This window comes from Arvicanthis niloticus, assembly GCF_011762505.2.
Source record: "Arvicanthis niloticus isolate mArvNil1 chromosome Y unlocalized genomic scaffold, mArvNil1.pat.X SUPER_Y_unloc_2, whole genome shotgun sequence".
Taxonomy (NCBI): Eukaryota; Metazoa; Chordata; class Mammalia; order Rodentia; family Muridae; genus Arvicanthis; species Arvicanthis niloticus.
In genome coordinates, this window is record NW_023044979.1 from 1,455,496 (window position 1) to 1,468,048 (window position 12,553).

At 39.1% G+C, this 12,553-nt stretch overlaps 1 pseudogene; it reads right to left on the reverse strand.

Annotated features, from left to right (window-relative positions):
- LOC143433992 (uncharacterized) overlaps positions 1-12,553 on the reverse strand; it is a 137,814-nt pseudogene that overhangs the window by 67,125 nt on the left and 58,136 nt on the right.

A 12,553-nucleotide genomic window follows, 5' to 3' on the forward strand; every position in this document is an offset into this window, starting at 1 on the left:
GAATAAATATAAAATGATAATATGGGATTGACTCTTTAATTTGCATAGGTAACATGATATAATTAAAATTTAACAGCTACTTTTAAAACTATGATACATGCAAACATACAGTTCTGGAGACAGTGATATCTCTTTGAACCCCATCTTATTTCTAGTACACAACCTGGTGTCTATCCCTTAAGATCATTAGTTACATTTAAAGAGTTTACTACTTCTAGACTAGAAGATGTTATTAATATTATACATTGTCCTCATTCATATAAAATAGCATATCTATGTTTTAATTATGATGTATGCATAATTAATTTTTTGTTTGTTTGTTTTTTGAGATAGGGTTTCTCTGTGTAGCCCTGGCTGTCCTGGAACTCACTCTGTAGACCAGGCTGGCCTGGAACTCTGAAATCTGCCTGCCTCTGCCTCCGAAGTGCTGGGATTAAAGGTGTGCACCACCACTGTCTGGCTAGTTTTTGTTTTTAAAATCAGATAAATATACAAAGATAAGAAGATCTAGCACAGGGCTTATCTTGTCTTCTAAATTAAACCACAACCATTTTCATACCTTCAGGTGTGTTGAATTAAAATAATCACTATAGCCACCAATGGCTATGAATCAACTGGGTTCACATGAAAGGGGGGCTGGGAATGAAAGGGCACTGAGGAAGAGAAGAGATGAAGCCAAGACAAAGTTCTCTGATCAAGCCTCAAGCTTTAATGTTCAGCTCTCAAGTTAAAGGGGAAGATTCAACCCAAAACCCTTCCTGCTTTCAGCCGGAGATGGGTGGGATAATCCATAATCCATTCTTGGTAATGGCTGGAGATATCTCAAGGCAAGCCCAGGGGCAGTTCTGCTTCTGTGTTCTGTGCAGCTAAGGTGGGTAACTCCACCTAGATCCTATCACTTGGTCTGTTGTGATAAGCAAGGTCTCTCAGGCCTGCTTAAGGCTGGGGGGGAGAGTACAAATCACAGCAGGGCTTTTTAAATGTTACTAAACTTCTAACAAAAAAAGCATGACATAGCTGGCCAGTATTTGTACAACTTGGCAGGGGAATAACTATTTAGGTAACATAAATTTGTCTCCAGATATGCTGAGTAAAGTATTTTTAATGTGACTGATTGTAGGATGTCTACAGTCTCATAAGAAATACTTTGTCAATGGCTGTATAAAAAAAAACAGTTATTTCATTGTTATTTCAGGGTGAACTATGATAATTTTGAAATGTGGTATCACTGAGAATGTAGAAAAAGAGGATATTAACTGCTTACTTTCTGCCCCTGAATAAATATTCTCACAATAGATTGTGAATTTTTTGTTTATAAAATATTAGAATGATCTAAAGATGTAAATGGTGTCAATAAAGAAGAAGTTATGCATAGATTATGATGGAAATTTCCAAAATGAGAAGAAAAGCTAACCTACAAAGCTGTTGGAAGTTCTGAAGGAATAAGTGAATTATTTAAGGCACTTAGATCATAAAGTTTTTGGGAGATACTTATGGGATTAAAGTATCTGTATTCAGATGAACATTTATGACAAACTGGCTGTCATCTAAGTTTTATCCTATCCTGTGTCCAGTCTCACATTAAGGAAAGTCAAAATATAGAAATGATTCCCTCAGAGCTGCCAAGGAAAGTTATACCCAATCTGAGCAAGATATGGAGTAATGTTCACTAAGAGAGAAATAGTATAAAGAAAAGTTTGAATATACAGAGATTCTTCAGAAGATCAAGTGATAACCTAGACAAGAAATTTCAACAGACCTTAACAAAAGATCAACAGAAGTTGATTTTGCTAAACGTGTAATCTTAAGCAGGCATATGTAAAGGATGAAGGGACAAGAGTCCTCAAAATTTTGTTTGATCTTGTGAAACATTATTTAGAAAATAAATTGTCACTCCCGATTCTCTTTGTCATATATAGATGCATCTCAATATCCCAGATGAAAGAAAAGTCCATGAAATACGTCAGCATGACAGGGTCTATATACAGCTGAGAAAAACTGAACAACCTTATTAAATACTGAGGTCAAATCTAAAACCTATACTTAGCAAATATGAAAGACCATCTCATTATCAAAGAGAACTTCTCAATAATAGATTGTGTTCTTTGTTACATAAACCATACATGCTCCCTGATTTATATGATGGCAGGAGTTTCTACCATCAAATGCCCAGATTTATAGAATCATTCAAATATCCTGTCTCACGCCCTTGAACTTCAACTGTCTTTTCTTATAATGCAGCAGATACATGTGCTTCATGTGCACAGGGAATCCAGAATGAGACTTGTGTACTGAGTATAAGCAGATCTGCAAAAAGATATTTGTTAGATAAGGACAGCCACCTGTGTTCAGGGACATTATCCAGACAAAGTCAGACAGAGAAATGGAAGCCCTGCTGATAAAGGGAGCCCTGCATTTTGAGCTGAGTTCCACTGAGACTTGTGGCCTGCGAACTTCACACAGGTTTTCCAAAACCTTGATTCCTGAAACCATGGATCTTGTCTGTGAGAGGAACTGTACCAAATACTGGAAGCTGATACAAAATGCATACAGCTTAGGACCCTTCCCATCTCTCCAGGTGGCTGCCCCATAACTGGCTGTGTAAAAGTGTCTTCTAGGGGTCATTCTATTTTACTATCAGTTCAGCACATTTGGGGTAACAAGGACTATGGTATTAATGGTAATTAATACCATTAGAATCCATGATCATTGGCCCACTATCTCACTTCTCTGCTGTGAAATGAGTTCCTTGATCAGAAGCAATACTGTGTGGAATGCCATTGTGGTGAATGAGGCACCCAGTATGTCCATGGATCGTGGATTTGGCAGAAGCAATATGTGCATGAAAATCAAAATCATAAGCAGAATATGTATCTATTCCAGGAAGTAGAAAGCTTTGTCCTTTGCCCAAGAGGAATGATACGATGTAGTCAACCTGCCACCAAGTCACTGGCTGGTCAACCCAGGATATAGTTCCATATCTAGGGCTCAGTGTTGGTCTCTACTGCTGGTAGATCTGGAACTCACCAGCAGATGTGGCCAAGTCAGGCTTGGTGAAAGGACGACACTACTGTTGTACCCAGGCATAAACCTCACTGCATCCACCATGTCTACTATTTTCATGGGCCCATTGGAAAATGAAAGATATGACTGGGGACACTGCTGACTTCACACAGAATAGATCACCCTAACTACTTGATTACTGAATGTATACTTAGCTGAACTTACCTTTTGATCAGCATTTACATGGGACATAAGTACCTTTACATCCTTTGACCATTGTGAGAGATCTATCCACATACTTCTTCCTTTTATGTCTTTCTCATCAATATTCTAATTTTTCTGTTTCCAAGTCTCTGACAGTTAAGCCATCACACTGTTTATAGCTGATGATTCAATGAATAATCACACATTTCCAGACAAATGCATGAGCATGACTATTGCATGAAGCTCTGAACTGTGGTGATTTCCCTTTACTGGTGCCTTTCAGGATTGTCCCAGAAACATATTTTCATGCTGCAGTTGTTCACATTTGGATTGGGCCTGCATAACAGGCAGAACCCTTAGTAAAGCAGGGCCTAGTAATTTCTTCCTCAGTCATTTGATGATAGGGCCTGTACCAGGAAGTCCTAGGTGCATGTACAATACTAGGTCCATTGTACAGGAATAGAAACTATAGGCTTCTAGGCAAGTCTGGTACCTAGGATTATTTTTCATGTTGCCCCCTTCCCAGCAAAACCCAAGCCTAGCTTTACTCTCTAGGCTAATTCCAAACAAGATTAGAGGTTCCAAGTTACACCCTCAACACTACCACGGTCTCCAGGTCATTCCCCCAACAAACCCGCACCTCAGGTTACAAGACCATGCCTAACAACCAATAATGTAGAGGAGAGGTCAAGTTAAGTTTATGATGCGACTCCCAGTACCAGTCAATTATGTTAAAGGCCACAGTAGCTTTTCAATTAGATGCTTGCACACATCCTCCCCACTTGCTGCTTACAATACAGCCTTTCCCCACAGACATTTGGAGCTCCACCACCACCAAAACAGTCTTGGCTGATGCTGGTGCATTGTGCATGTGGACAAGCTAGCTCAAATAGAATAAAGACCCTGCTGGGAGTTCCATCAGATTGGCTCCTGTGTGTGTCATTTTGGGGATCACTAACATTTCCCTGGCACGATATGTTCAATTTCTAAAAAGATAAAATAGCAGGCCAAGATAATTCTTTCAAGAGAAGATAGAAGGATAGAGTTGATGATAGAGCCTTGCTCTAATATTCAAAATCTGTGATTCACAATAATCACCTCCCAAAGGCTCCAAACAACATTTTTTGCAGCACTGAGCATCAGAGAAAGGATTGGGTGCTCAAAGCAATTTTCAATCACATACAGATTTTTTTTAAAAAAATATGTTTATTTTATGTATATGAGCACACTGTTGCTGTCTTCTTACATGCCAGAAGAGGGCATTGGATACCATAATAAATGCTTCTGAGCCACCATGTGGTTGCTGGGAATTGAACTCAGGACCCCTGGAAGAGCAGTCAATGATGTCACACTGCACTGGACGGTCTGTGTGAGTGCAGCAGACACATTTTGTGGGTCAGGTCTGTTCACTTCATTTATTACATCACACTGTGTGAGGTCACACTGTGTGGTGTGTGGCCCTACTGTGCACACTGAAGTCACACTGTGTGCCTGCCCACTCTCAGTGGGCTTGAGGTCAGGCATGAGGGCAGCAGACACACTGAGTCTAGCTCCTCTGGTGGACCCTGGTGTCACAGGGGACTCTTGGCCAGAACTGATTTCATCTGGATCACAACTGTACTCCCGGCCCTTTGTGCTGCCCTACTGTGTGCCCTGCCCTCATCCACCTTTCTACCCTTTGGCGGGGAGGATGGTGAAGGTGGGAGGGACTGCACACAGTTTGGAGGGGTCTGGGACAGATGAACCTACTGTGTGCACCCTTTCTGTATTTTCCAGTGAGAGAAAGAGAGAGAAAGTGAGAGAGAGAGAGAGAGAGAGAGAGAGAGAGAGAGAGAGAGAGAGACTACTTCTTGCCTGGCTATTTGCTTTCTAAAGCAATACATGGAAAAATAAAACTGAGTCAGTCAGTCAGTGAGTCAGTCAGGACACCATACACCCACTCTTCCTTGTCAAGCACTACACCTTGCCTCCAAGGGCACTTCACAGCCATTAATCTAGAGACCCACTTTAAAACAAAAACAAATAAACACCTCAACCTCAATTTATTTTTTATAGCAGAAAAGCTAGTTTCATTTTAAACATAATAAGTAAAATATCCTAAACTTTCAGAAATAAAATCATGTAACTTCCCTAGAAATTTCTTCATGATATCGACTGATACATAACCTGTTAACACAATGTTCATTGGGTAATTCTGAAGAGGGAAGTATATCTACTTTTCTATAATGAGAGATCTTTGCACTTTTGGATAATTCATTTTTTTAATGTTGTTACTATTTTACTGCTTTCTCCTTAATTTGGTGTTATTTGTCATGCTTTTCTATCAGCAAAATTACACTTTGTTCTTAAACAACACTACCACTTTCCCCCTGTATTTCTTTCTTTAAAAAATAAAGTTCTATTTGTATCGGCATTTTGCTTTTTTAATTTCTTTTGTATTTCGTTTTGAATTTTTTGTAATATTTGTATGTCTGTGCATCACTTGTATACCTAGTGCCTATGGAAGCAGAAGAGGGTGTTCGATCCTAAAACTGGAGTTACAGATGGTTGTGACTTGTTATGTGGGTGCTGAGAACCAAATCTGGATTCTCTGCAAAAGCAACAAGCACTCCTGACTGCTGAGCCATCTCTCCAGCTCTGCCACTGAGTTTTTTATTTCAGTATTAGCCACTCAGCATTTCTGGTGTGAAGTATCATAGCTAAACAATAAACCAGCCACCTGTTTGTCACGGAATGTCATGCCATGTTTTGTTGCTATTACAATTCTCTTCCCCTTTCTATGGACTTATACCTCTAAGGAATTATTTTATCTTTTTTGTTTTTTATCTATTTTTGAGACAATGTCTCTCTATGTATTCTTGCCTGGCTTGTTACACAATGTTCAGACCAGGCTGGACTCGAACCTGCCTGTGCCATCACTCTCCTTTACCGCTGCTTCAGGAAGAGATAAAAGCAAATCTGTGTCTATTCATCATTCTACCTTCATGTTTCTATGAAGTACTCTATAGGACTAAATGTGTGTTAGCTTCAAATGAATAAAAGACTTTCAGTGAGTCCTTTCTTATAGAAGCATATTCTAGAAGATCAGACCTATTAAGATTTATTCACAAGAAGGAAGTTTGTTTCTATGGCTCTACTAGTAAGTCATCAGTATGAGAAAAATATTCAGCTGCATTTTTTCTGGTTATGACTTTAAAAGTTATATATAAGAAAATTGATGAGACCGAAGATGTTCCTGGTACTACAAAGAGAAGAAAAACTCAGGCTATCCTAAATAAAAACAGAAATAATTTCCAAGACAAAATTTTTTTCAGAGATAAAAAAGAAAACAGTTTAACTTCTTGGGTATCCACTCGGGAAATCCCTGCAATCAATGTTCCCAGGCTATTAGGTGCTAAATAATCTATCATCATCAGCTGAGCTACACACGCAGCCCTCTAATACTAGAAGGCTCCACTTTTAAGTTTCAGGACTTTACAATTTAGATACTGACATACTTTTACCTCAATGGTATTCTTCAGATCATGAGTAGACCAAGACTGTAGGGCAGGTTAATTCAATGCAGAAATCATATAGATGCTTTTAATTCAATGACAAAAAAAGTAGCAGTTATCCCCCAAAATGGTTTTCACTAAGGTCTACATAGAGAGAAAATCAGCACAGAGATAAGCAGTTAAACAAAAGCAACTCACTCCTGCTGTAAGCATTCATTTGAAAGGATCCCAAACTGCAAGAGCAAGTCAATATTGTACTAGCCAGGCTAAGAATACCAGGAAGGCAGTAGGTACCTGTACTGAACCCCCATGGCGGTCTGCGGCCAAGTGAGACGTCAGGTATGAGGTATTGGTCTGCTGGCTGGGCTTGATTTCCCACTCTCCTCTGCACTCTGATGATGCAGTCTGTTTAGGCATTAGGAAGCATGACAGCAAGATATGGAAGGAAAGGTAAAATAACAGAAAGCAACAACAAAATCCAGTATATTAGTGTTCCTGCGGGGTTTCTGTATGGAAGTTGACATTAACAACTGCTGCAAAGCACTGAGAAACAGTACTGTGACGGCATTCATTTCCACTAATGAACCAACACATCAGTTGAAAGAAAACCTGTACTGACCAAGAGTAGAGAGGCAGCCAACCAAAAGCTGGGAGTCACCTTTCAGGTTCCACATTAATGTGATTTCAGCTGCCACTAAGCAGGTCAAATTCCAAAAGTTAAAAGATATTGAGCAAACAGTCACAATTTCATCGATTACATAACTAAGCAGATAAAAGTCTTCCCTTGAGGAACCAAAACAGTGTCACTTCCTTAAATAGGTGGGTAGCTTACTACTCTCGAGTTTCATGTCCATGAGACTTGCTTTTTCTTCTTCCGCCATCCCTCCTCCTCCTCCAGGTTTTGAGACCAGGGTCTGTCTTATTCTGGTAACCCTGATTGGCATGAAATTCACAACAATTCTTCAAGTGTTGAGATTATAGGCATGAAACACCATATCTGAATAACAAGAGATTTACTAAAGTGAACAGTGGCTGGAATATGCTTTCATATCTAAATGAATGGGCAAAAGTAGTTTTGATTTAAAAAAATATTTTACTTATTAAAAATGTTTGTAGATTTGTTTTATATGTATGAGTGTTTTGCCTACATGTATGTATGTGTACCATGTGCCTATGAAGATCAGAAGAAGGTGTTAGATATGTTGGAACTGGAGTTACAAATGGTTGTGAGTCACTATGTGGATCCTGAAAACTGAATCTAGGTCTTTTGGAAGAGCAGCCGGTGATGTTCACCACTGAAGCCACCTTTCTAGCCCCCAAAATATGTTTTTAAAGGAGACTCACATGCTAGGAACAAGTAAGGTCACAAAGACAAACATAAAGCTTCTGATTCCTTGAGCCAATAGTATTTAATTTGGAATTAGAAACAATTTACTAATTTACTTTCTGTTTTAGAAAGCAAAAGGCAGATATTTATTCAGCAAAAATAGGATCTCAAAAAACTAAAACTCTTCATACTGTTTATATTTTTGCTGCCATTCAGGCTGTCCTCCTGTCTTCTTTACCTGTTTGTTGTTTAAGGTCTCATACTAGTCTGCCTGACTTATGTGTGACTTTTTGTTCTGTAGTCTGTATTAGGTACCTTCTGCCCTGAGCCAGATGGCTGAGGAAGTATTGCCATCAGGTCTCACAGCTGGACAACAGTACTAAAGCTTTAAAAGTTGAAAACTGAGCAGTTTGGGAGGAAGTAATGAGGGATTAGTAATCAAAGTTTTGATTGCTGCTAATATCAGTAACAGCAGGGGTTGGAATAGAGTATTGCTCCTCCACATGGACACTAGGTAAGGAACTTATCTCAGAAATGCTGGTGACTATAAATGTGCATTCTCCAGCTTAAGGCTCCATACTGACTATTTCAATCTAAGGATTTCATTGATAAGAACTGTTTAAAGTTCATTAGTAAGTGACCTAACAGATATTTCCTATAAAGCAACAATTTACTTGTCATTATTAACAGACTCTGAGGTCACATAGATAATGGCAGTACTGTAAATGATTCTTGTCAGATTTGCTGTTATTTCCTTTGGGGGATGAGGAGACTCAATAAGGAGGTAGCTGTAGTAACTTGCTTGCTATGTAATTTCTACAAGTGGGGTTGGGTTTCATGCTAACAGCAGAACAAGAGAGTTGAAACTATGATAAATATACCTTTCCTGTGGGGTTTTGTTAAGTTGCTTAGGTTGATCTTGAATTGGCATACCATCACCCCACCAGTGACCTGTGTGGCTGGGATTAGAGGATACACTACTTTAATGTTTCCCTTCCAATGATTTCTGTTGATAGCTATTCACATGATAAGTTTTCCAAAATAAGATTGTGGTAAATAACAAAATTATACCATGTTATAAACCCAGTGACGTTATCAGATGGCTAGAACATTGAATCAATGCTTTTCTTTTTTTTAAATTTATTTATTTTTATTTCTTTAAAATACATTTCAGATTTTATTCCCTCACCCCATCCCCCACCACCACCCAGGAACCCCCTATTCCATCCCCCCTCCTGCCTCCACAAGGGTGTGCCACCCAATACCCACCACTTCCCCCTCCCCACCCTCAAATTCCTCCCCGCTCGGTGTTCAGCCTTCATGGGACCAGGATCTCCTTTCCTCCCCATGCCTGAAAAGGCCATCCTCCCCTAAGTATACAGCTGAAATCATGGGTGCCTCCCTTTGTGCTCCCAGGCTGGTGGTTTAGACCCTGGGGAGCTCTGGTTGGCTGGCACTGTTGCTCTCCTCTTGGGACCACCAACATTTTCAGCTCCTTCAGTCCTCTAACTTCTTCAATGGGAACCCTTGATCAGATCAATGGTTAGCTGTGAGCATCTGCCTCAGGATGTGTCAGACTCCGCCAGACCTTCCAGGAGACAGCTGCATCAGGCTCCTGTCAGCATGTACTTCTGACATCCATATTGGCGTCTATCTTTGATGATTGCACATGGGACAGATATCAAGGTAGAGTGGTCTCTCAATGGCTACTTACCAGAAGATTTCACCTCAGTGATGCTGGTTTCTTCTTGATCCCTACTAATTTTCTAACTACAGCCAACCAGCATCAATTGTCCCAGTTGACCCTTCTGTTCTTGCCTCTAAAAGCAGAGCCACATGGACAAAGCTCCTGAGTTCCTCTGGCTGCCTGGGCTGGAACATGGCCCCTTCTATTACATCATCACCAGCTTTCTATTTTTCAACAACTTCACTGCCTAAGGACGGCTGTCCTTGAACTTGCTCTGTAGATTAACCTTGACTCAGATCTGCATGGCTCTGTCTCCTGAATGCTGGGAAATACATGTGTAACACTTTGCCCATACCTAAACTTTTCCTTACTTAAAACATGTTCTGTACCAGGAAGACTTGAATCAGAGATCTGCTTGATGTTTATCTGGGATTTAAGGAATATACCTCCATGCCTGTCCTTAAGTATTTTATTTTAGATCTAAAAATGATAACTCAGAATACTAATCACAATCCATCAATTGTCAATTACACACATACTGGTAACTTTTGTGTCCACATGAAAACAACAACTAGGTAATAATAATGCCTAACACAATACAGTTCTCCTTCATACAACTCTACATCCATAAGTTTCGGTGGATGGAATCTTGCACTAATGTCACCATTCGTTAAATACCATTTAATATCATTGATCACAGAATTTAGCTTCATTCAACTTCCTGGTTAGATTTTCTCTTTTGACCTAACATTTTATATATTTTTTCTTTCTAATATTACTATGCTTGCTCAAATCATCATGAGACTAAACATAGGTCAAAGGCTTTGCTGGCTTCACTGTGACCTCCTTAGTCAATGCAATGAACATCAACCTCTTTACCTTATCTTCAAGGACACTCTACAGACAAGGGCAAAATGCAGCAACATTCTTCTGCAAACCATCATAAAAACTATACACAAAGTTCAAATCACCGTCAGTACATATGTGTTTCATCTTCCTACTAGGATGGCCCATTAAGTTCTACCTATTGCATATACAAATCCAAAGTATAAAAATCCACATTGCTCCATAAAACAAAACAAAAACCATGGTCAGGCCTATCATAGCAATACTTAAGTCTGGGGTACCAACTTCTGTCTTAGATAGAATTTCCATTGCTAAGAAGAGACACTATAACCAAAGCAACTGTGTTAAAGGCAAATATTTAATTGGGCCTGGCTTACAGTTTCAAATGTTTAGTCCATTGCCATCATAGCAGGAATGTCAGCATGCAGGCAGCCATGATGCTGGAAAAGGAGCTGAGAGTTCTGCATCCTCATGTGAAGGCATTCAGGAAGAGACTGTCTTCCAGCCAAGTGGTAGGAGGGTCTGTTTTGTACTGGCCTGAGCTCCAAAGACCACCACCATAGTAATTCAATTCCTTCAAAAAGGTAACATCTCCCACAAGGCACATCTCTTAATATTGCCACTTCTTAGGGTCAAACAAATTTAGATTACCACAGTTTATTTCTACTATAAATTCTTTCATGCTTTTAAAAATGATTAGGACATGCAGAGGCTTTAACATGTTCATTAATTTCAGATGGTTCCTCTCTCATATGTGTTCATTTCTATATTCAGAAACCACTGTAGCACATAAACCATTTTACAACTTTAGAAAAATCAAAAGGTTTCTGCTCAGTTTGTGTTCTTTTATGTCTTTGGAGACTACAGAGATAGGCACAGGCTTTACCATGTTCATTACATCTGTAAGGTTTCTCTAAAGCATGTGTTCCTTCAAGTGTTTGGAGAGTACAATGACATGCAAAGACTTTATAACATTGACTACATTCATAAGGTTTCACTCTGCACATTTTCATTTGTGTATTCAGAGATGACTGTGTCCTGGAAAGGCTTTACATCATTCATGACATTCAGTTTCTCTCCAGTATGTGTTCTTTTATGATATTGGAGACCACTGTGACGTGAAAAGGCTTTACCACATTGATTACATTCATAAGGTTTCTCTCCAGTATGTGTTCTTTTATGTCTCTGGAGACTACTGTGACATGAAAAGGCTTTACCACATTGATTACATTCATAAGGTTTCTCTCCAGTATGTGCTCTTTTATGTTTTTGGAGATTACTGTGTTGTGAAAAGGCTTTACCACGTTGGTTACATTCATAAGGTTTCTCTCCAGTATGTGTTCTCTTATGGATTTGGAGATTACTGTGACATGAAAAGGGTTTACCACATTGATTACATTCATAAGGTTTCTCTCCAGTATGTGTTCTTTTATGATATTGGAGACCACTGTGACATGAAAAGGCTTTACCACATTGATTACATTCATAAGGTTTCTCTCCAGTATGACTCCTTTCATGCCTGCAACAATAATGGGCACATGTGAAAGCTTTACCACATTCATTACCTGATCAATGATTTTACAAATATGAATAAATTTTACAGTTGATCTAATAATAAAGAACACTCAAATTTTAAGGTTTTTCACTTTGATGTTCATGGTTGTACTTGCTCACCGTAGGTTGCTTTACCTCATTGAAAATGCCTGTGATGGTAAGAGCATCTATTACATGGCTCACATTTATAGCCTCCTTTTTCTATATAAGATTTCTATATGATGTATTTCACATGTCATAAGAAATATTGGATAACTCAGAGCATTAAAGCACTGAATGCATTCTCAGTTTTTCCTGCAATGTGCATCACACCACAGTAGCACTGTGAACCAAGGTTTAACAAAAGAATCAAACTACAGGAGCATTGGGAACCAGGATGAACAGAAGAATTTCCAAACTTCTAGTACCTATGGAGATTTTCTGCAGTGTGATATTGGT